At 33.0% G+C, this 20,695-nt stretch overlaps 4 non-coding genes across 4 annotated transcripts; 2 read left to right on the top strand and 2 right to left on the bottom strand.

Moving 5' to 3' along the window:
* The first annotated feature begins 908 nt into the window (after positions 1 to 908).
* Positions 909 to 980, top strand: TRNAC-GCA (transfer RNA cysteine (anticodon GCA)). The gene has a single exon. It is a non-coding gene; the product is annotated as a tRNA-Cys (tRNA).
* A 9,868-nt stretch (positions 981 to 10,848) lies between these two features.
* TRNAC-GCA (transfer RNA cysteine (anticodon GCA)) lies at positions 10,849 to 10,920 on the bottom strand. The gene has a single exon. It is a non-coding gene; the product is annotated as a tRNA-Cys (tRNA).
* A 1,177-nt stretch (positions 10,921 to 12,097) lies between these two features.
* On the bottom strand, positions 12,098 to 12,169 carry TRNAC-GCA (transfer RNA cysteine (anticodon GCA)). Its single transcript has one exon. It is a non-coding gene; the product is annotated as a tRNA-Cys (tRNA).
* An 833-nt stretch (positions 12,170 to 13,002) lies between these two features.
* On the top strand, positions 13,003 to 13,074 carry TRNAC-GCA (transfer RNA cysteine (anticodon GCA)). Its single transcript has one exon. It is a non-coding gene; the product is annotated as a tRNA-Cys (tRNA).
* The last annotated feature ends 7,621 nt before the right edge of the window (positions 13,075 to 20,695 follow it).

Below are 20,695 nucleotides of genomic sequence, written 5' to 3'. Positions count from 1 at the left end.
ACTATCAAAATGTTGAGCGCCTCTGTCGCGATAAACAGCGCTTCACTCATCAAATATTGTTCCCAAGCCTGTTGAAAATATAAACAGATGATTTAAGGGTAAGTTGCTCACATTTAAATTTAAAGACAATTTTGAATATTTACTAAACGCATTTCATTAGCATTCGAGACACCAAAATTTCTAAATCGTAGCTAAAATCTTTATTTCTCTTTGTTTATTTTGTTATCAACATCATTAAGTTGTAATACTAAGTTACAGTTCGTATGAATAGAGGGATGTTAATTCGTGTGCACTTGCCCTTAAGGCATATGGACATCAGCAAACAGTCGAAATTTGCACTGTTTGTCCGGAATGACGCAATTTGCCTCCGCTCGCCACCGACCCATCCGAGCTAACAAGTCCATTGTACTCCCGTTTGCAAATGAATTTGTAGGTTGAAAACTTTTTTCTTTGCTCAGCGAAATTCGGTAAAAAATTTTGTCGCTTCATTCCCATTAAAAAAAAATTTACAACGGGCGACCGACATTTCTACATTTTTTTTTTTATGTGAATTATGGATTCATGGACTAGTGGTCAGTTTTTCCAGCCACTATTTTAGCGACAAAATTAGTAAAAACTTGCATTATTTGTGGTATACGAAGAAATTTTTTTCGTACCGATTTGCAGAGAAGCTGTTATGACTGATGGTTTAAAGTTAGGATACGAATTTCATGGGTTTTCACCATTTTAATTGTTATTATGTTTGTCTTAAGATATTTTAATTATGACGCAACACTTAAAATTAAATTCGATTTTTAAATGGTGAATGCAACACTGATACTAATACTGGACATAGGCGTCCGTTTGTATTGATCGTTAAACATAAGTTAAAGTATTGATTAGAATCTAATTTTTAACAACCTCGACATGGGGATATAGCTCAGTGGTAGAGCATTCGACTGCAGATCGAGAGGTCCCCGGTTCAAACCCGGGTGTCCCCTAATTATTTTTAATACATAATTTTAATCACTTTTATTGTTTTATGCAATTACTTGTTGGTTATGCAATTTTCAGAATCTTACAAAGATAATTATGAACCCAGACGCCACGCGTGCGTTAGTAGTTTTTTTAGTTAAACGTTTTCAAAGTATACAGTTGTTAACACCTCCAGCCTGGTATAACATCATGTCAATTATATAGTGCATTTAACTTGACGTTACGCAGGAATACGAAGTGGACGCAAAGTCAACAAGATAACGAGTCCTGCTCGTAACATATAGAGGTGTTCTTATATGGAAAAATTATTTTATTTTTTAGCAAAGAACAATAAAAAAATTTAATGAATCACTCATTCATTCCAAACTGTAAATAGCCAAATCCAGAGGTGCTGCTTTTTGGAATGAAATGTAAACCATATGATTTTCAAGATTATTTCTCGCGTTGCCGTAATTTATTTAGGAGTAGGCGAGATTGTGCCAAACGCAGTAAATAACTTAAAAAAACTATATCCCAAATAATAATAATAATAATAAAACATACTGTATTTAAATTAGCAAATCATCGTCAAAAAACGAGCGGAATGATTTCTTACACTTCACGGGAACGTAATATAAATAATTAGTTGCGAGGTGTCGCGTGCTGTCATAACCGACCTGTACCCGGGTTCCCGTGCAGGGCAGTCTTGAATATACTGAGCGCCTTTATGCGAAAATCATTCTGGCGCTTTAAAAGTAATATATCCATTGGCTGGCGCCCAGGCACCCGGGGTCGCCGCACTCACCCCCAAGTTAATACGGCCCTGGCATCAGGTTCGAGTGCGAGGTGTCTCTGACAGCCCGCGGTGCGTTTAACGCCAATTTGGAGGCGCGAGGAAATATCGCCTGTTACCCTCACGCTATGCTAAATTATAATAATTTTAATGGACAAAATTTTTAACTGAGAACTGTCAAATTGTTATCATAAATGATCTCTCAAAATGGTCAAGCCGTCCATGTTTCTGAGTTCAATTTTACAAAAATAAAATAACTCTCTTTACTTCCAAAACCCTTTCGTCTACAAAACCTATGGCGTATCACTTCGTACTAAAACAAAAAACATTGGCTCATGAACACGTGCTATACTATAGTGACCAAGTTGGTTGGTTTTTATCGGGACAATCCAGTTCTATAAGATAAATGATGAAGATGTGCTTATTACAAGGCAGTAGTGTTAAAATACAAGTGAAGACAAGTTGAATGACAACTTTTCATAAATTCCAAATAAGAGTCGTTGGTACTATTCCATTACGGTGTGTTCGCACTGCCGAAATAATCACAAAAATTTTTGTTTTTCAAAAACATAGGACATATTTTTACGTTAGTGATCGGGTAGTGTGCACTGACTTTTAATAAGTCGTTATTGTTTGAAAGGGCTAGAATAAAAGACAAATATCCAACAATAATTTCTGTTATTTTGGTCTTCCACATCAACCGACATATGGGACGTCATTTCTTCAGAAAAAATAGCGTCAGTTGGCGGGAAAAAAACGTAAATGATAGAGGAAGTGATTTTACGCGTACTGTAATAATATAAAAGTTTATATAAAGAGGATGTTGTATTAATTTGTATTATTGTTAACCCTTTCTGTGAACGTAAACATGTGTTTAGATATAGTCTTGATTAAGTGCGGGGGATGGGTTCTGTTTAATATCGAATTTGTTTTGATTTGCCGCTTGTTTTGGTATCCGGTACTAGTATATCCGGTTTTTTACTACTGTTATATTAGCCCTTAAATGTATTTTTAAGTAAAGCGACATGATTTAGTTTTTAAAACTACATTTATCTAATCATAGGCTACTAGTAAAATATAACTAAAAAACTGAATAAAAGCGTTCTGAGTTTATTGTTGTTTAAAAACAATCTGAAAACAATTTAATAACAATATTTTATCCTCAATGTCTTAAAACATTTAGCGAAATGAAAACCGTGAGAATTTTAACTATTATTTAACGTTAAATCTTGCGAAGTTATATCTATTGTGTATTAAATGGCATACAAAGATCTCCCACGTCGCAGTAACGAAGTATAACATATAAATTTATGCAAACCACTCTATAAAGGCTCAATCGTTGCCTTTTCGGTGTTAGATGTTATGAAATAGCAAAGGAAAGATCGTCGCTCCGCGGGGAGTCGGCGGAACCCTTGCGCTTTGCTTTTATTAATTTGCCCTTTCTTATATCAAGGTTGTCACTAACGATAACAAAGTTTTTTGTTTTAAACAATATTAAATGGTGGAATATAATCAATACTACCAAAATTATTAATTAGTATTAAACTGTCATATTTTACCAAGATCACTGTAAAATCATAATATAAAAAGTTATTGAATTATATCAGTTATCTTTACACTAAATTGTGTAGTTTTAGTAATGCTTGACGTAGTCGTAAATTTATCTTACATAAATTAAATCCATGAAAATAAAACATGTGACAACCCTAAATATGATTACATATGAATTCTTAAAAAAATACTTTGATGTTCATCAAAGTCATATCATGCTATGACACATTTCATTTATTGTTATTTTATTGTTCATATTTAGTCAATCTTAATACAGTTAAATTGTTTGAGAAATCCGTTTCAATAGATTTTACTTCAAATTCATGTTTTTTAATTTAATTCATAGATTGTTCGTGATTTACCTTGAGTTTCTGAGACCTAAAACATGCATGTGAAACATATCGTCATACGTATTTTAAAAGGAGTTTATGATCTCAGAAACCCGCGGTTTGATAGCATATAAAAACAAAAAGTGACATTGCTATCAAATTGACTATTTTAATTTGCTTGACATTCTTTTAAAAACCACCCACTTCGCCATTCTGACAACCCACTGAGAACCGGAAGAATTATAACTAAAAGAAATTCATATTAATCATTTGGTATGGTTATTGTGCAACACATCAACAGATTTGGGAAACAATGAGGTCTTTTGACCCTTTACATTGATACCCCCAGCAGGACATTTCGAGTCCTAACAACATTTTTAAGCTCCTAATTCAAACCTTATGTTACTTAATAATAAAGATTAAAATCGCTAGAAGAAAATTATGCTAGGGTATATATATTTTTTAGATTTAAAAAATATATATTTCATTTAATAAAATTGCTAAAATTGGAAACATTTATACGGTTAGTTTTTGCCGTAAGTTCTTTGTATGGAATTGTGTTTCTATTGTATTTGATAGGCTTTTGTCATTTGTGTGAATTAACTCTATTGTTAATTGTTAACAACAAATACGATATTTTACGGTATTCATTTATTTAATTATATATAAAATTTTACCTAAAACTCTTGCTAATTCTTCTTCTTCTTCTTTTAGTTACTAGTGGACCCCATCGACTCTTGCTAATTGTAAAGATGAAAATCAGATTACGCGTGACCTTGATTTAAAAAAAATAAATTCTTGTTCATTATCATTATAATATTCTATATTACTTTAATAATATCTATAAATCTCGCTTTACTTACTTACATCTATTGTAAGAAAAAACGAAATTCCATAGTACCGGAATACCTACAGAAAAAGACATAAATTAAAAAACTTTACCAATATTCCAATTATAAAATAAAAAATATGTTAAGATCATAATCAACCAGAAACCTCTTGTAAAGTTTGCCTTTTAACTAAACAAACACTCGAGCAGCGTTTGAAGTGTTAGTTTTGGCTACCGATTGTTTGTCGTTGCCACCCCTACGACTAGTTATACTAAACATGAAAAAACATACGACTTTACTAAATTAAAACACTTTTAAAAAGTTACTATATTTTGGTACGAATTAGTTTATTAATTGGTAATTAAATCTTCGTAAGTTTTTCTTACTTTTTTCCTCCTTTTCTTTCCTTCTTTAGATACATCTTCTGTTTTCGTAATCATGAAAGTTTTTCTTAATTCATTTAAATCTGACATCCACGTCAGCAAAGGCTGCTGAAGATAATGATGATACATTTCTTAATTTATTTTGATGTTCAAACATTGCTTATTACGTGTAAGTAGTAATTGCTGGTAGTAATGATCATTTATAAATGTGAATATTTGATTGGACGGATAGATGGATTGATGGATGAACGCATCGTGCTGAAATTTGGCATAGATGTAGAACATAGTCTAGATGAAAACATAGGCTACTAATTAGGTTGCTTTTTTAGTTCCGCCTAGATGGAGTGGGCGACAGCTATCCAATAATAAAATCAAGATTGCAATTCTCACGCATTCGTTCTCCGTCCCTAAATGTAGTTGTCGCAACAGAATTAACATGTCAGGTAGGCTCGTTATGAAAACCGAATCGATACGAATTCTACAAAGTCATCGCATCGCAAAGCTTTTTTAACTGTCGAGTATCACACTTCGGAGAGGTTTTTTTATGTCAATCAAAATATAGCAAGTCATAGTCGGCATCCGCAAAAAGAAGCTTCCTTCCTATAAATTTAATTTAATTTGGATTCCGCGTTGATATTGTAAAACCCAAAAAGGTACGAAGAAATTTAGTCATGTCATAAAAATAATTACATCTGTTACGATAAAGTTAGAAAAAAGACGTAAATAATTCGCATAAGTTTATGTAAACAAGAGAATACAGGGTATAAAGATTTATTTTATAATTATAGTGAATAGAAATCCATAGTTTGTCATCCACCCTGTCAATTGTTGTGCGCGTAAATGGAAGTTGCTGTCCCATACTTTATCCTCATTTATTACGATATATTTCTGTTGAATTAATATTTTTTACAAAACAGTTACTGTTCTTCTGTAAAATAAAAACCATTATAAACTGTCCTTTAAATAATACGGAACCAATAATGAAAGTTTAGTTCACGCTTCACCATTATCACGGAATGGGGGGCCACAACTTGCACAATGCAATTCAAGAAGCGAACTTCTATTTTTTTAATATAACAATAAGATTGGGCCAAAAGTGTTAGACGGACTTTTTTATTATGATTTTAAATAACACATCAAATTATTTCTTTTCTGGACATCGAAGTTTATGGAGTGCTTAATTTTAAGGGTTTAAAATGACCGTAACGAAAGAGTGGTGGCAATTTTGGTGCCAAAAACGCCAGTTTTTGCGTTTTAATGCTACGATTACTGTCAGTTAATTAATTTATATTTTTTCTATCGTGGGTGGTCAGGCCATATGTGATATTTAGATAAAAAGATAAAAATATTGCCAAGAAAAAACAATAAATAGGTATTTGCTCCACAAAAGATTTTGATTAAAAATAATTATATGAGTTTGTAACTATGCAAGTAAAGCGTTATTTTAACATGTTAAAAAGTTTTATTAACAAGAAGAAAATAATATAAGTTGTAAAACGTTGATAAAATGACTGTATTTGATATATTTCCCTGAAATCGAAAATTATTGTCCGGATGGAGGGAGTCATTAAGCTAGTGCCTCTGTTAATATTAGGGCAATGGTACACATATACTCTTTTCTTTTAACTATTTGTTACGTTTGTCCAATATTATTATAGCTGATCGAGAACATGAATAAAAGTTTTAGAGATATTAAATGAGAAATTAAAAGAAAAAATCAAAAATAAATAATTTAAATTGTTTCATAAAAATAAGTTAAGTAACAATGTTTTATTCACTTTTATTTAAAAAGTAACAACTTACAATCAACAAATTATGGTTTCGTATTATTTAACCTCTTTTGGCTTACATATTACGCTTATAGACTCAAAATATTATAAGAATGTATATTTTTTTTCATATTTTAATATTATTTTTCATTTGACTAAAACTCAGTGTACCCCACACCTAACTAACCGGATGCTGGTACGGAACTCTTCCTCTCCTTTTGTATATGATAATGATAGTTTTTATCATCACAAAAACAATTCCCACACTCTCTATGGGAATAGAAAAAATTTCTAAGAGATCTCATGAGATATTACAAAGGATTTAATAAATATAACTTTTTAAACTATTTATTTGGATACAAGACGAAAAACTATTAAGGACTTTGCCGCGTTTTCGCCTCATGCTATATCTGTATTTCTTATAAACTTAGCAATTCAATATTTCTTATTTTATGTATATGATTAGTTTTTTAGTAACAAACGTCAGTAGGGCAGTGGGTGACTGGATAAGGCTTCGGCCACACGGGCGCCGCAAATCACACGGCTCATTACCTCCGCACAGCTTTACACTTTTTATTCGCGCACGGTGTGTGTGGCGGCCTGGTTAGCTTTTTTTTTTCAAATCTTGGCCTGTGACAAAATATGTTTTAATATCCAATATCATGTAAGATTTTTTTTTAATTTGAATCGATTGTCTCGTAGTGTTAATTTATATAAACTAAGATTAGCATTTTTAAAGATATTAAATTTAAACGTAATTGTATAGCAAATAATTTTTTTTTCAAAAATTGTAGCCTGCTATTAATTAATCAATTTAAGCAACTTTATTTAAAAACAGATATACTACTTGATATTTGATCTCTACTTGATTATTTGAATTTATTATAATTTGTAGATACATAAGCATTCTGTCCTGCAACAAGTTTTCTCACGATTCTGACCTACATCTGTCACAATATTCCCAAGAAAATATCTTAAATTCCTCAACATTAAGCTGATTAACCATCCCACTAAACAATAAACCAGTGCTCACTCCATGTACTGAGATTTACTTGTAAAAAATCCAAGCATCTGTCCTAAAAATTGGTAAAAAATCCGCCATCAATGCGAAAACAAGGCGGGAAAAATGACAGTTGCGCCGAATCGACCGCAATGACAGCGCTCGCGGGGCTTCTCCGCGCATGCGCGACCACAGATACGTTCCTATTCGCAAAACAAAAAAGATAATTTTGTTTGCCTATTTCTTAAAAAAAAAATAAGCTTCATACTTGCTTCTTATTTGAAAAATTACGTTTAATTTAAATTAGGTGTAACAATAATTCCTATAGTTCTTCTCGGCACACCTTTACTAAATAAGCCGTTATTTCTTCTTAGGTTAGTGGGTTCTTTGGCATTATTTTCGTTTTGGTATTGCTTTACCAAAACGAAAATTGCATACATATTCTGGATAGATGATTTAGTAAATGATTCAGAAAGTAATGAATCTATATTGAGTTTAAGCAAGTATTCTGAGAAACATTGCTAAGGGGTCTGTGATGGATAATTTTAGAAAGGGCGGGTAAAATTGGGACTTCCTATAATTACCTAAAAAGGTTTCACGGCAACGGAAGTAAGCAGAATTTGTAAGATATCGCACTTCCGTTTAATAGCCAATATTGTCACAATATACGCTGACTTAGACATTTTGATATTATAGTGATAAATATTAAAAACTGTAAAGAAAAAAAAATAATAACTAAATTAATTTTAGTTACTTAATTCTGACCGCGTAACTTATCACAATGATACTTTACCTTGATTAATCGATAATAAATTTAACAGAAAAATGTAAAACATAAGCACACTGCATAATAAGTAAATATACAGTAAATAACCTATACAAAGTGAATGACTTGTGGTTTTAAAGCAACACCATACTATAATTCAATAACTGGTCATAAAGTATCAAGAAGGTTAGCTATCGGAAGGATTACTATTCGGTGTGCCGGACTTCCAGCCGCCATTTTGCACGCGCCATTGAACCGAGTATGTCGTCGATACTTTTCCTTTTGTTAATATTACTTTCCTTTAATAACATGCTATTGTTGACTAGAGTACAAATTGTAATACTTAGTAGTTACGTGAACATCCTTTAACTACAAAACTACGTTCTTTACTGATGTTTCGTGACCTCGTAATTTAAAAAAAATGTATAAGCACTTTAAATCCCTAATTCGCGTTCTCAGCTAATTAACGTAGGTAGTAACCTAACGTCTAATATTATTAAAGTGCCAATAGCCCTACAGTTAAGGGTACGGATTTCTGAACACGTTCGAGAGTTCGAATCCTGCTTTTCAAGTATTGTCGTATTCTAGTACAAGCCTAATACTTAGTTGTACTAGAAATATAAATAAATTAACAAAATTCTCCTAATTGCTAATTTTTATGAATAAAAAAAATCTTCGCATTTTCCATACATACGGAGGCGTAATTACATTCACCTTCTGCTCCAAGGGGTAGTTTCTTCAACTAAAGCTTTGTTTAGGGTATAAAATTAGCAATTAGATACCAATGTAAAAAAAGGAACGTATAAATATCGCAACCCTGAGGATACAATATATAAGATCACATCACAACCCTTAGGGCAGAGCTAACGGCATTTCTTAATAAATAGAGTCATAAAATTCTCCGCGCCTTATAGCCAAAGCCGCGGGTCAATCTTAAATTTAATTTTAATATCCGTAGATAAGTTGATGTGCGAGGATTTTACGCGTTCAATTTGTTATGCAATTTTATTACAAAAAATACCAGTCGCCCTACCTGTTGTGGGAATCCTTTCCTAGATCAACTTTGCACGCATTTTTCTCCGCTTTTTATCTACATTATGCAATAGTGAAGAAATTGTGGATACAAGAATGTAGTATTGGATGACTGCTAAATAATTTTAACTAGTTTACTATGATACAACATATTATCTAATTCGTAGGCCAATGAGTTATCAACTTGGAAGTAAAAGGAATAAAGTTTGTTTTAGTAGTTCAAATGTTTCATCATTATCAGCTCACTGTACGTCCCCACCAAAGGGTTCGGAGCCTACTCTAAGTTATGGGTGATTTGGCCATAGACAGCCACGTTGGCCCAGTGCAGGTTATTTGACTTCACACACTTCTTTGAATATCTTCGCAGATATGTGCAGGTTGCATCACGATGTTTTCCTTCACCACCAGAACGTCAGATAAATGTTCATATGTAAATCGAAATCGAAAAACACATTGGTACATGGCGGGATTCGAACCCAGGACCTGCAGATTACAAGCCAAGTGCTTAACCCCTGAGCCACCAACGCTCACCCCTGAGCCACTAACGCTCAGTTCAAATGTTTATGCAAATTTCACTTTTCTAATAACAATAAATTGCTTAGCATTATGTACCATTAGGTAACATTTCACGGGGCTTAGTTCACGACGTATAATTATGATTATCATCGAAACCATGACAAGATTTTCTTTTAGTTTTTTTGTCAAATTAGCAACATGACATTACGACTAGTCGGCTGTGAGGGTATAATTTTCGAATTTGCGGCTCAGTCCTAATTTGTACGAGTCACTAATTCAATTAGAATTTGAGACATGTTATAATTCTCTAATAAGATTTAATCGAATCTCTAAATAGATAATGCAATAGTTTACTGATGGTTTTCTAAAAGCCTTGAACTTTTTCTTTGAATTCAAAAAAGTAGGAGCTTTTAATTCAAGCCTTAATGATAGTTAATTATTTTATGAAAGAACTTTCATACAATTACAAACATTACTCTCTTCTTAGTCGGGTAAAATTATATTTATTACTTGAAGTAAGAGTTTGCTCCTCGTATCAAAATCTACTCGAGTCTCCCTCGTTAGCAGACGACAGTTTGTCCCATCTCGATGACATATCCGTAGTTTTTGCGACGCTCGTTTCCTAATAGTATGTAATTTAGACAACGATTTAGCTAATTTAATTCAATTTCGCTTTGCCTTTCGACCGCAGCCTTATTCATTACGACTTCCTGCAAAAAAATCTGCTAGAAATCTCTAATCGACGTTTCATATTAGTTAAAAATATTTTCATGTAACACAGTTCCTTTATGCAAGTAAAATTTTAAAGTAATTATTTATTTCGTTATAATAATTTTCAAATAATATTAATTACTTTTTTTTGTCTAAAAGAAAATATTTCACCAAATTTCATTGAAAAAATATATTACAATACAAAATTGTAATTAGGGGACACCCGGGTTTGAACCGGGGACCTCTCGATCTGCAGTCGAATGCTCTACCACTGAGCTATATCCCCGATGACAATAATGTCTTAATTACATTATAAAACATTTTTTTATCGTCATCAAAATAAATAAGAACTCTTATGAATATTAATCAGTAAATATTATCAAATATCGGTGGTAAGCTATCTGCTTCAACTGTTGTAAAACTTGTAGACATATTCTTGTCTCTGTTTTTTCAAACGGAACGAAAAGGATAAATATATTTTATCATAAGTGTTTCGAAATGTAAAACCCACATACAGTATCACATAATAGTAACTGAGCAATGAATTAAAATATGGTGTAACATTAAAATGTTGACAAAAGTTTAAACTTTTAAAACAAAGGATTTGATCGAAACCAGATTCAAGAGGCTTATGTTAAAGTTTCTTCAAAATAAAAAGAAAAACTTGATTAGTAACCTATGTTCTCCATCAATGCCAAATATCAGCGAGATCCCTTTAGACTTTATGAACATACCATCTAACAAATATCCATCGACCCATACATACATCCAAATATTCAAATTTATAATTAGTAAGAAGTAAGATGTTGCTATGTTTTTTTACCTAATGTGTAATGCTTACGAGTGTTAAAATTATCTGTAAGACATAGCAAGACAAACGCGTCTTTATTGCCGACGTAGGTGTAAATTATTCAACACAGCGAAATATAGTCATATTGTGTAGGCAATATCTTTATAAGCTAGCCTTATGTCACGTTCTTTTCACCAGCGTGGACACAATCGTAGTTTAAAAAAATAACGATGACATTCCATACGATTCCATATTATGATAGAAAAAATAGTCCGAGCCAACCCTAACGCCCTCAAAGGGTCCGCTTGACCCATCGATTAAGTTTTTGCCACACGCAAGCTTCCAAATAAAATCATAAATTTCAATATGGCGGCCTGTGGCAAAAAATCACACTTTATCATCCTAAAGTTCGGGCGTGGTGTGGTCAATTTATGACTATATCTTATGCGTATATTTGACCCTAGGAATGTTAGGCAAAATGATTGGATTCCATATAGCTCTAAGTATTCTGAACTTACCATGATACTCCACTGCTGTTTCTCTTGTTATAAAAATATTAACATCCACATGTCTTTGACAAACCAGAGATAATAATTTAATACAGTTGTCGATGAAAATAAAAAAAAAACACTATCGAGTCCTACGTTTTGCAAAATATTAAAAAAATGTAATCAGGGGACACCCGGGTTTGAACCGGGGACCTCTCGATCTGCAGTCGAATGCTCTACCACTGAGCTATATCCCCATGACGTTAGAGTGAATTTTAAGAGAGAAGTTCTCAAATAAGTTTCTTTGTGACTCATTGTAATGAAAAATCCAAGATTTATTCAATTCCGATTCAGAGATAGTAACCTAAAACAAAGAGTCAACATTTGCTATATGTATGTATGAAACTTGAATCATATTATTTAAAGTCATTGGCTACTTTAACATTACGGATAAATTAAAATACTGCAAAAAAACACTGACGAATGAATTTACAAAGTTAAAAATCACGCAAACGATTGTAAAAGATTAAAAATGTATAATTAACATTAATCGATGTCATTAAATAATAAGAAATTGAAATAAAGTCTATGGTACGCGGGGGTGTGTCTCCGCCCTTACCTCCCCTTGAATAAAATGAATCTATGGTTGTCTATGGGCATCGTAAAACCGCATATTTTGATCTGCAACCACTTAATGACCGGTTGCTCACTAAACCGCCAATTAAAAATATATTTAACATCAAAACTCAATAGAGCGAACAAATCGATGAGCCTAAACGATCTCTCCTCCTTTTATATTAATAAAATAATGCGCATTTGGTTGTCGGCTTGTGGTTATTCTATACAATATTTATGCTAAAAACTTATAGTTCACACACATGGTATAAATGCAAAGATGTTGGAAGTATGGAACAAGACAGAGTGGTAGAAAAATATTGAATCGTTTAGGGACATGTTGAATAAAGACAAGACAATTATTTTTTTATGTAATTTAAAAATTTCTATCTAATTGTAAGTTATGGCATGCTAATATTTACAGAGTTGATGTAAGATTATAGAAAATAAATTATAATTTGGTTCATTTCATCAAGGGGATATAGCTCAGTGGTAGAGCATTCGACTGCAGATCGAGAGGTCCCCGGTTCAAACCCGGGTGTCCCCTGATTACATTTTTTATTCTAAATTGAATTGAATTAATTACACTACGGATTTTCTAGACATTTTATTACAATGTTCGAAAATTGTCTCGAATTTGGCAAATTTTTAAAGGTCTAATTTTATCTTAAAACGCTATGTTTTATTTTGATGAGATGGTAATAAAAAAAATTCGAAAAAAGGTAACAAAACTGTGAAGTTGTGTCCATTATGCTTATCATAAAAGCTTCTTGTGAAAGCGTATGTAAACTTTAAAAGCTTACTATAAATTTCTTCTAATTGTTCCGAAACAATGGTGGACAATAAACAATACTAATAAAGTACTAAACGAACGGTCAGTGACCATTTTGTCACTCAAATGTCCAATAAAATTGAATTTATCGTCTCACCAGTCTGACCACGTGCCGTCAAACAATTTGACAGCCTACTTTACTCTGGAACTAACGACAAGAGTATTCGATTATGGACTTTAACTCAAATGAGCAAAGTCTTAATTCAAGTGTGGGTTTATTCCCAAGCTTTGCATTTAACAAAGCATTGTAATTACAACTTTAATTTATTAGCATAAGGTTTATTTTGGAATAATGGTTAAGTGACACTTCAGGCATTTTAATTATATATAAACGTTATCTTAAAGAGTTTCAGTAAGGTGTTAAGTTATTATAAGCAGAAAATCATTCAGGGATTCTGTTCCAGTGATGTTTTAAGATAAGGGTGTTTAAAATGTAATAATAGGAAAGTTTTTTTTATGTATTGTAAAACAAAGGTGTCAGTGGCCCACTTTCGTCGACAGTAAATACGTTATTTAAGTTAGTGTTTTACTTAATCTAAATTATCGTTCTCCTCCAAGAAAAGAAAAAAGCGCCATGACTTCCACTTTAAAGGCTGGCAATGCTCCTGCAGCTCTTCTGATCTTCTATTTGTTACTGGACGTTGAATCACTTATTAGGCGACCCGCTGCCCGTTTACCTATTCCTTTTTATTAAATGTATTGTTAAGTACATTTAATAAAACTTAGAATCGAACCCAGTAACCTTAAGAAGTTAGTCACCCTTAACTGAGGGTAGGATCTGAGCCCTTCGGTGGGGACGTATAGTGAGCTGATGATGATGATGAACTTTAAGAAGTTATGGTATTTGACAATGTCAAGGTTAAAGGGAAAAAACTCAGAAGATCAAGAAATGTTGTCATATTACTATTATCAGATCTTTGAAATCCGGATCTGTTAAGGTTCCGGCAAACCCATAAAACTTCCGAGCACAAAACGGTGCACCATTATATTTTATTTTTTGCCAAATTTAATGGCTTATTAAAACAAATTAACGTTGCGGTGTCGTGCTCAGAAAAAAACTAGTTGAAATTTATTAGTTCCCTTAACAATAAAATTAGCTATCAGCTGCATATCTTAATGGCGAAAAGCAATAGATAGCTACCATTCTGATATGAACGTATTTGTTAGAAAGAAACTTTGCAGAATCCAAGAATTTTTCTTCACTAGAATAAACATAGTTCTTATTTAGTGTACTTACATAAAATTTTATTTAATTGCGTTACGGTTTTACTTATCAAACAAATAAAACTTCAATAGCAGTACTTTAGACCACACGAGCGAAGTCATAAAGCGTGCGTGGGCGGAGCGCTAGGCCTCCACAAACGTCAGCTACATGATTTAAAAGTTTAACTCTATTGTGATTTACAATTGTAAGATATTATTTTTACCATTTCATAATTTAACTAGATTTCCTAAAATAAGATTTGATACAAAATACGTACACAACAACATCTTACTTATATTTTTTATTTATGCATATAAAAATGAATGATATATGATATGAAGACGTCGGTGGCTCAGTGGTCAAGCACTTGACTTGCAATCTGCAGGTCCTGGGTTCGAATCCCGCCATGTACCTATGTGTTTTTCGATTTCCGATTTACATATGTACATTTCCGACGTTCTTACGGTGAAGGAAAACATCGTGATGCAACCTGCACATATCTAAGAAGAAATTCAAAGAAATGTGTGAAGTCAACCAACCCGCACTTGGCCAGCGTGGTTGACTATGGCCTTATCAACTTTAACTTAGGGTAGCCTCCGAGTCCCTCGGTGGGGTATAGTGAGCTGATGATGATGATATAAAAATGTTAACCTAATGAACGTATGATAGTTAATCTATGTTCCAACGTTTAACATTATGACATAACATAACAACATTACGAGTAAGTACTAGATTGAAAAGGCATCAAGTTAAAAGCATTTCAAGTCAGAACACAACTTTATATTTAGCTACACGATTGCATATTTATTTACCTACTTAGTATCTTTGGAAATAAAATAAAAAATATGTAAACTATATTTCCATCATATTATTACTTAATGTCACCTTTAAGTTAAGTATTTTCGTCTATGTATAAAGAAGACTGCTTGGTCGCTGTCCGTGAGAGTACACAGGGAGGGTGGTAAGGCGATGAGCACGCGCCGGCCATATGTCAACCCCTCCCACTGGGGGTTGGTTAATCCACTGGTGAACTGCAATAGAACTTGTTGATAATATTAATTATAAGATAAAACTAAAATCTAATTGGCAATATTAATATTTTTGTAAAGTTTATGTATGAGCCTATTTGTTTTAAATTTATCATAAAAATGAATTATAACGCACATAAACTTTGCGAAGTAATTATTAAAGTTATAAACATCTAACAAACTTTACAACTATGGTGAGGGGGCCAAGCACGAAAATTGCGAGAACATTAAGTAAAATACAGCACAAAAGGAATTTAGGTTCAAATATATACAAGAGGTCATCTAACTTATGGTAGGCTCCAAACTCCTCAGTGGGGACGTACAATCAGCTGATGATGATGATATACTGACACAAAGTAAATACATATATTGATAACATTAAAACTTCGTATTATTTCATACAATGTTATTTTACACTTGAATGATTCGTTTTCGAAAACCAAACGGATATTGGGTCAAATCGATTTTATAAAAAAAACGAAATAGAAGGATTTATAATTGACGATTTCTGTTTGTTTTTGTGACTTTAATAACGGCCTGCTGATGGATGAACGTTTTAACGGTTGCATCGTTTAGAGATACTGTTATGTTCGAATTTTATAAATGAACTCAAAAATAAAACTTCAATACAAGATTCTTACCTAATTTTTACTAAGATGACTTGATTACAAAACGGAATAATTGTTTTGAAACAATTTTTAGTTAAATTGTTTGAACTAAATCTACGAAGGTAAATTTTGTCACCAATAGCTAAATATGTGATGAAAATTACTGTGTGACATCAGGCGTAAGATATCATCTCTGTTTGTGTAATGAAAATTGAACCTAAATTAATCATACTCAGGAATATTACTACAAATTTTAGCCGATATTTCAAACTAAGGAATCTTGTGGTAAGGCTCACTTAAATCAGGCGAACTACTAGCAACTATTGCAAATGAAATAAGACAAATATAAATAATAACTGTTTATTTATCATCTCCAGAAGTCAACGGCTAGCACGCGCGACGTCGCAACGTGTAATTAATAGACAAAACAGTGTTCACAGTCCGCCATCTTGCCACCAACTGGCGGGTAATTTTCGAAACCTCAAAGCAACATATGGTAGCAGCAGACGCCGTACCAACTGTTGCATTTCACCTCCCTCTCTAATATACCATAAAACTATACGATAGACAAAGAAAGATATACAATTCATTAGTCGGTAGTGTTTGTTGAATTGCAAAAACGGTCGCATGCGCCGCTGACACGTGCGGCCTAAGGAAGTGGGGTAGGCTTTGACGCGAATTTCGGGAACAATCCCCGAATATCGATAATTCGAATTTGAACAGGATATTGGGTGTTCTTTAGACGAGTGGAGACAGCATATGTGATGATCGTAATACGTTAAGTTAGAGAGTTTACAAATCAACGCGTTTTTACCACATTACAAGTTTTTGTCGTATGTTTTTAGTTGTTTATAGATCCTTTCCATATGTTGTATGTTGTCAGGCTTCTTAATTGTTATTACTTAAATACTTGTTTCATATTTAAAATTATTGAACTTACACCTAGCACCTGTAATAACATGTGTAGATGTATCAAGTTATCAACTTACTTCTACATGTTCGTACATATGGTAAGTCAGGGCTAGTTCAAGTTTATTAACTGTTCGAATTACTACTATATTATATTAGAGACCTATTGAGGTACTCAGAGTACGTTATTGGTCACTTAGGAAGTCCTTATTATAGATGAATCAGAGAAATGTACACCAAGTAACTATTTAAATAACTACATTTATATAATGAATCTTTAAATAAATATTTTTATTCGACAATCATATTTTTTAACCCTGTTACGTTTAATGACAAAATGAAGTTATAATTTTGATACACACATCATGAGGTAAAATTATAATATTAAAAACCGTTTAACCTTTATCCTTGATAATGAAGAAATTAAATCAATTGGTTGTTTCCACCCTGTACGAAAATAAGGGTTAAAACAAACAAAAACCATCATCAAAAGATTAAAGTGCCGACTATGTAAACTAATAATTTACATAAATAAGCGTTAAGTAAGTATAAGTTAGCTAAACTTTAACCCTTCGATAATTTGCTAACCATCCCTTATAACACATTTTTAACTATTATAGATAAACATATCTAAATTCGATGGCGTTGATATTTTAATATAGGGGAAATAAACATGAGGACAAATATTGACATTATGGAAATCTTAGCTTTTTTTTTTATAGTCAGGAAATGCATTTACGCACGCCTACGCCGGGCGGTGCAATGGCGTAGGGAGTGTGGGACTCGCCGGCCACAGAAGGTGACCAGAATACCCACTAAAACCTGACTGCCCTCTGACGCAATATGGCGGGCGCCACGGGAACGCTTTCGCTTACTTCCGTGGGCATGGAAATCTTAGCTGCCGCAACTTCTAATTTACATGCGTACTTGTAGTAATTATTATAAAACGTAAATATCTTAGAAATATAACTGATTTTATTAACATTTGATCTTTAAATCTTAACCAATCTTAGTCAACCAAGCTGACCCAGTGCGGCTTAACTTCACACATATCTTGATCAGATGATATGGGAAGGTCGCGTCACAATGTTTTCCTTCACCGTAAGGACGTTGATAAATCTACATATAAAACACAGGACATGCAGATTACTAATGCTTAACCCTTGAGCCACCGTCGCCATGCCCCACATGCCGCCTTCACTACATGACACATAGAAAACTTACTTTATGCTTAGGTATAGGTAGCACCATATCGTATCAGTTACCATCAAAAGTCCGAATCATTTCGTTAGTGATTTAAAAAAAAACTTTGACAGCTATCAAAGTTATGGCAGAATGTAGTCCTAATGTTAAACGGCGTCCATTTTTTTGCTCACCGAACCACTTAACCCGTTACAATGGACGCAATCCCGAATAAAGTCATTTGGACAGTAAAATCCGTTGTTTGTTTAGCATTAAATATTATAATGGGAGTCCGAACGAGCCCTCGTCGGCAAATAAAGGGTTGACTTTTGAATTTATTGGCCCAACATATGGATGTTTTTTTTATATTTTATCAAATATTTGGCTATGACGTTTGGTAAAGTTTGGAAATCTATTTCAAAAACGTTGTAATATAGTTTCTTATTTTTATATCCCTACCTATTATATTAAATTTCAGAAATTATATGTATTATATATACCATCATGTACTTCCCTTCTTGAATTAAAATTAAAAAGTCCGTCCTTTCTAACATACAGTTGATTTTCAAGTAAAAAGAAAAATTAACTTTCAAAGTTTTTCGCAAAATCAATTAAAATCTCAGCTTATCTTTGACCTAAATCAAATTCGGTAGATCTATATAAAAAATGTATCACATTCCGTACGTCACAGCGTGCGGCGTGCGGCATCCCCCGCGGTGTGGTCAGTGACTACCGCGGCGTGCGGTGTGAACGTAAACAAAAACATTGATTGATACATACAAAAAAGTTGCGAATTCCACACAATACTTGCGATTTTTCACGCCTACTTTTATTGGGACATGATGGCTGTCAACGTAATTTTTTTCATCTACAAAAAAAGAACACGGTTTTGTTTCGGTAGTCGAAACTGACGGTAAGGTAAAACATACTACATGAGCAGCCGATTAGAAAAAAGTAGTTAAATATACAAGCTATAAGCAAGTGACACAGATTACTTATTATAAATCTTATTAATATTATAAATGCGAAAGTTTAGATAGATGGATGTTGTTGAAGGTATATATCCGGAACGTCTGAACTGATCTCGCTGAAATTGGCATAGATGTACAACGTAGTCTGAAAGAATACATAGGCTACTTATTAAGTTATTTTTTAATTTAGCGCGGGCGAAGTCGCGGGCGACAGCCGGTCTTTATAAAGGTGTTAACACACTTTCATATGTGAGTAATGCAAAAGCCCATTTTAGTAATATACCAGTAAATACAGCATACGATCACACTAGTCAAGTGCTACCTTTATCCATTTCCTGATTAAGTCATCTGGTTGCATTTGATGATATTAAATAAGTATGTAATTTTGTCGATCATTTCAACAATTGCGTTCATTCATTCACCTCGTTTGTGATATTAATAATGACATTTTTATGTCTTTACATCTGTACTTAAATTATGTTTACATTTCGCCAGGAAATGCTTTTAAGGCTAATATGAGCCATATCTTGACTTTGAGAAATTCTTAGCATTTAAATTATTTTATAGTCAAAAACGGCACACGAGCAACCGGCATTGCTTAAATTGACTTACATAGCAAACCTCTGGCCATAGATAACCTCAATTGTCATTATTAGGTTTTTTATCAAAGTTAATTAAGGTAATTATTGACACGAAAACGTATCAATTAATTACAAAAAAGATACTTTATCTAACACCGACAGAACAACAAAACATAAAAACTTACCGAATCAATGACAATAAATTTTTTTTCACACTGGCAACCGCGAATAATAAACCGACGGGACGTCTACATTCTAAATTCGAATCGAATCCAGACAATGGCGTCCAACAGTTCGCGCCTTTTTACAACGACCACACAAAGAATGACAGACAGAGAAATAAATGTTAATTTCTACAAAAAAAAATATTCTATATTCAAACTTGATACGGGCTACCGAATTAACAAATTATTTGTGTCCATGGGCTTTAAGAAATTGATAATTAACAGTCCATCGAAGGACGTCAGTCACGGTACAATTCCTTGTGATTTTAGAATGCGTTCCTTTAAAATAGATCAGAAATCGAAATCTATAATTCGATTTATTTGTACCCTATTTTATTTTGTAACTAAATTGTGCTTTCCATTCATACGATACTGAGATACAGTACATAAAAAATTACACAAATTTTGTGACTTTGGATTGGAACGTTGAAACCAGTTCGCTAAAATACAATTAAACGAGCTTATCCCGAAGAAGTAATCCCGAAGGTCATCGAAGTCGAGGGAGACGGATAGACGGCGTAAATAAGGACGCAAAAAAGTGGGTATAGCAAATTGGAAGTCCGTGGTCAGAGATAGACCGAGGTGGAAAAAGTTGTTTGACCAAGGCAAGGCCCACAAAGGGCTGTAGA

This window comes from Papilio xuthus, unplaced genomic scaffold, assembly GCF_000836235.2.
Source record: "Papilio xuthus unplaced genomic scaffold, Pxut_1.1 DF829567.1, whole genome shotgun sequence".
NCBI classification, from domain to species: domain Eukaryota; kingdom Metazoa; phylum Arthropoda; class Insecta; order Lepidoptera; family Papilionidae; genus Papilio; species Papilio xuthus.
The sequence above is the reverse complement of the archived record's forward strand: the minus strand, read 5'-3'. Positions and strand labels throughout refer to the sequence as shown.